The sequence below is a fragment of the Zingiber officinale genome, chromosome 1A, assembly GCF_018446385.1.
Source record: "Zingiber officinale cultivar Zhangliang chromosome 1A, Zo_v1.1, whole genome shotgun sequence".
Classification (NCBI taxonomy): Eukaryota; Viridiplantae; Streptophyta; class Magnoliopsida; order Zingiberales; family Zingiberaceae; genus Zingiber; species Zingiber officinale.
Genome location: NC_055987.1, coordinates 24,579,329 through 24,584,695, shown reverse-complemented (window position 1 = coordinate 24,584,695; position 5,367 = coordinate 24,579,329).

Below are 5,367 nucleotides of genomic sequence, written 5' to 3'. Positions count from 1 at the left end.
TAGCACAGCATAATGTGACGAACCGGCCTTACAGCTTAGTTAGTTGAAGGCGGGTCGTTACATGAACTTATCCAGCACCTTCTTCACATAGCTACATTAAGACAACCATAATCTCTTTGCAGCTCTATCCTTGTGAATCTTTATCCCAAGAATTTTTTTGGTTTCTTCCAAACATTTCATGTTAAATTTCTTACTCAGTAGTCCCTTTAATTTGTTGACCTCTTTCTTTTTATTGAATAACCACTTGCACCCTATAACTCATTTTTCCTCAAGAAGCTCCACAAGATCCCATGTTTAGTTCTCATGTAGTGACTTCATCTTTTAGGCCATAGTATCCATCTACTTATCCGTCTTAGAGCTATGTACCGCCTCCTAAAAGGATATAGGGTCTCCGCTATTAGTGATGAACGCATAACATACCAAGTCTTCGAATTCGTATATGGTGTGTAACTTTACTACTTGTCTCGTTTTGTTATCAACTATAGTACGATACTCCGTGTGTTCTGAGCTAGAATTATTAGAGTCATGAGTCTAGCTCCACCTTCGCAATATCTTTCTCTTTGTTGCTCTGTAGTGTTTCCTTTTCTTCTTCTTGAGTATGTTGTAGCATGATCTTTTCGTCAAACATCATATCTCTGTTCATTACCACCTTGTTTGTCTTAGGATCCCAAAACTTGAAACCTTTAACTCCTTTTTGTTACCCCAAAAAAATGTACTGCTTTAACTTGATATTCAGCTTTGATCTCTCCTCACTAGATATGTGCATATAGGCTGGACATCTAAAAATTCAAAAATAAGAGTAATTTAATAGATTCTCTGTCCATACTTTTTATGATACTTTGCCTTTTAGTACTTCCCTTGGTGATATATTAATGAAATAACATGTCATATTAACCACTTTCACCAAGAAATTATTTGCTAGCCTTGCATTCAACCTGAGACATCTTGCTTTCTCAATGATTGTTCTATTTAACCTTTCCACCATCCTGTTCTGCTGAGGTGTTTTGTAAACTGAGAAATGTCTCATTATCCTATGCTGCTCATAAAATTCTTGAAACTTTGAATTTGTGTACTCAGTCTCATTATTTTACCTAAGACATTTGATTTTCCTTTCGATTTAATTCTCCACTTCAGTTTTCTACAATTTAAACTTTGTAAAAGTTTCTGACTTGTAACGTATAAAGTATATCTAGAACTTTCATGAGTTATCATCAATAAAACTCATGAAATATAAGTATCCTCCTCATGATACTACACTGGTCAGTCTTCAGAGATCCGTATGTACATAGTCCATAATCCCTTCCGACTTGTGTATAGTCATTTTGAATTACACTTTGCTTTGTTTACCAATAACACAAAATTTATAAAATTCAAACTTACACGTCATGATGCACTTCAATAGCTCTCTCTTGTGAAGTTCTAGCATCCCACATTCACCCATCTACCCTACTCTAATATGCCACAAGACTGTACTATTTGATTCAAACTCCATCGAGACGACTGCACCTATAACTATAGTCCCTATCAACTTGTAGATGTTCCCTGCTAACTTTTTCCCTTTCATTAACTTCATAGCTTCCTTGCTGACTTTTATCATCCCGTTTACTGATTTATAACTACAACCAATACCATCCAGTGTACCTAGTGAGATTAAGTTCTTCCTTAGCTCTAGTATATGTTTGACATCACATACGATTTTGATTACACCATCAAATATCTTGATTTTGACATTCATTATGCCTATAACTCTGCATGACATATTATTTTCCATCAACACTGAACTAGAATTCATTGTTGTGTAGGTGTCAAACCACTCCTTGTTTGAAGTCATGTGATATGAACATATAGAGTCTAAGAACTATGCATCTATCAGCTAGTCCGAACTCAACATAATTGATAGCATATCTCCATCAATGCTTTCTGAATTTTTCCCTTCAACTATGTTTGCAGACTTCGCCGAACTACCTTTATTCTCTATAATATATTTCTCTACCTCTAGACAATCTCTCTTTATATGACCTTTTCCTCCACACTTGTAGCAAGTGATCACCTTCTTCCTTCTTGAATTAGAAGGAGTCGTGTTGTCGTTGACAAATCCATGTTGAGTTGCTCCTACCATGTTCTTAGTTATTATTTACCACAAGTCATTCTCTTTGAGAAATTTCATCGCTTGTTTTCTTCGTTTGATGAAATCTAGCAATGCACTTGTGATCTTCTCTAATTTAAGAGTTTCTTTATCCCACATCAAAGTAGTAACAAAATTTGTGTATATAGGAGATGAAGATAGAGAATTTAGCAACATAAGTGCCTTGTCTTCGTCCTCCATCTTCACATCAACTCGCTTTAAATCTCTCACGGACTAGTTGAATAAGTTGATGTGTTCGCTCAAATCGATTCCCTATATCATCTTCAATCCGTATAACTTTAGCTTGATATATAGTTTGTTTATTATTAACTTTCATATATGCAAGATCGTTGCGCTAGAGGGGGTGAATAGTGCTCATGGCTTTCACATTCGTTTAGAATATTTGAGTAAAACACAGCGAAATAAGGAAGAAAAGATAGAAAGAAAGCAATCACGAACACCAAGAGTTACTTAGTTTGGAGCCTGTGGCGACTCCTACTCCAAGACCCGCACGTGAGAGTGCTTTCGATGGGCAATCACTAATCAATAGAAATAGTACAAGTATGCAATTGCAAGATTATGACAACTGTAAAGTAAAGAATACCGACAACTACAGATTTGAAAGATTAAGCTTCGGTCATCGGAGCAGCATTTAGGCATCGAGGATGTGTTTCCTGAGCAATGCGCAAGAGCAGAAGTCATTCTGAATATTGTTGTTTAGCCCCGAGTTGAAATATTGTTTATATAGGTTGTTCCGAGCGCCTAGAACCCCTTCGGGTGCCTGGACCACGTGTCTCGGCCAATCTATGCGCTCCATGTAGGCTTATGGATGATTTTTAGGTTTGGGCGCTTAGACCGAGTCCGGGTGCCCGAACAACCTGGGCGCCCCATGCCCGCCCGGGGTGAGCCTGGTCCGGGCGCTTGAACCAACTTTTTCAGCCTCCCTTTTTCTGCAGAACAAAGTTAGTCTAGGCAATAAACAATATATAATATGAATTTGACAGCATCTGATTGTCCGGTTCTGATTTTGAAACTCTACGTCGAACCGATGCTTACTGTTCCCTCTTTGGGGGAGTGCGTCCTCACCTACTCCTCTCAGGAGAGTTTACCTTTTGCTAGATCGGTCCTCCAGACCATCTGGACTTTTATTCAGCGTCCGAGACTTTAAGTCTTCATGCTGAACGTCCACTCCACGACCCATCCAGACTTCCACCTAGTTTGCTACCATCAGGATTTTCACCTAGAGTCCCGGACTCTAGGATTTCGCCCAAAGTGCTTGACCCGCCATGACTTCGCCTTGCTTAACCACAATTAGAACTTTCCATCACCTAGGGTTACCTCCCCCTAGGGTTTTCTTCCTACCTAGAATCCAATAGGACTTTTGCCTAAGAACACTTAGGATTTTCCTGCATGCTCATTCACACTTGTTAGACAACAAGTAACCTTAACTTTGGACCATTTGCCATAATCAAAATTTAGGTTCGATCGTCTGGTGCTCCCTGCATCAACAATCTCCCCCTTTTTAATTATGGAAACCTAGTTTAAAGTTAAGTAAAGCATAACAATAAAGTATAGAACTTAAGCAAGAACATTAGTGAAATTTTAAAAAAAACTTATGCATAAGTGGTAAAATAATTTGACAAAAAAAAAATCTCTCTTATGCTCCCACTTAATCAAAACTTAACTTTATCTTTCTAACATTTAACTTTCTCTCTCCCTTTGACATAATCAAAAAGATACTAAGTTAGAGAGAAAAGTAAGATAGTAAAAAACTAACTCTTAATTTCTTTTAAAATTTTAATTTGAAGCTCCCTTTGAATTTATCACTTTAAACAAATTTAGCCTAAACGGGATTTTAAAAAAATGTTTACTAAATGCTTAGTTTTAGAAAAGATTTTCTTAAAAATTTAACTAAATACTTAGCTTTTTTGAAAAACTTGGATAAAATTAAGTTTTGAAATTTTCTTAGCGTTAAAAAAAATTCCTTGTAAAAGTACATAATTAGCTAAGAAAATGATTTCAAATACTTGAAAATATTTTATCAAATAATTAGTTTTATCAAAACTTATTTAAGTACTTAAAAACTTAGTTAAAGGTACGCTTTCAAAAACTTATTTTTCCAGATAGAAATATTTGAACTTCCTTTTTCAAAAATATTTAAAGTTGCTTTTCAAAAATGGTTAGACCTTTTTTAAAAAAATAGTTAAACTAAAAAAAACACTGAACTTCTTTTTAAATTTTTTTTTAAAAAATAACTTTTAAAAAATACTTTAACTTAAAAGGATATTTAATTTTGAGATTAATTAAAAAAACTTTAACTTTGAAAAAATATTTAACCAAAAAATATTTAATTGAATTTAAGTCTTTTCACTCCCCCTTGATTAATGTCAACAAATTTAAGAAAATTATTTAAGTTTTGAGGGTCTTAGAGTCCAAGCAAACAAACTAAGATAAAAGTAATTGTCTATTTTCCTGATTTTCCATCTCGCCCTTTCTAAATTATCAAACATGTGCATCTTATGAGTTTATGTGAGATGGAGAGAATTCTGAAAAAAATTTAAGTTTGAACTTTAAAAATATTGAATATTGAATTTTGAATTTTAAAAATATTTAAGTTTAAAAAAAATATTAAATTTTAAAATATTTAAGTTTGAATTTCAAAAATATTGAATTTTGAATATTAAAATATTTAAGTTTGAATTTTAACAAAAATTTTTAAGTTTAAATTTTAATTTGACGAGTAACTCAATTTGAATTTTAAAATTTAATTTTGTTTTTAAAATAATTAAGTTTTAAGTTTGTGTTGAAATTAATTAATTTTTGAAATTATTAGGATTTTAAAATTGATTATACTTTGAATTTAATTAAGAATTTGAAATTAATTAAACTTTTGAAATTAATTAAGAATTTAAAATTAATTAAAATTTTAAAATTAATTAAAGTGGCTTAGGTTAGTTAAATTGAATTAATTTTAGTTGAATTTTAATTAACTTAATTGAATTGAGTTTAATTAATTTGGGTTTGGTTAACTACTATTTATTTTAAACCTAGGTCCATATCATCTTTTTTTAGATTTATAATCAGGGAACCTTATAAGTTTTGTGAGATGGTTAATTTAATTTTTAATTTAAATTTAAATCTAAGGATTGATTTATATTTGAGTTAGACTAAAGTTTAATAGTTAGTCAATTAAATATTTATTTCAATAATTGGCTTCCAGACTATGGTGAGGCACTAGGCCT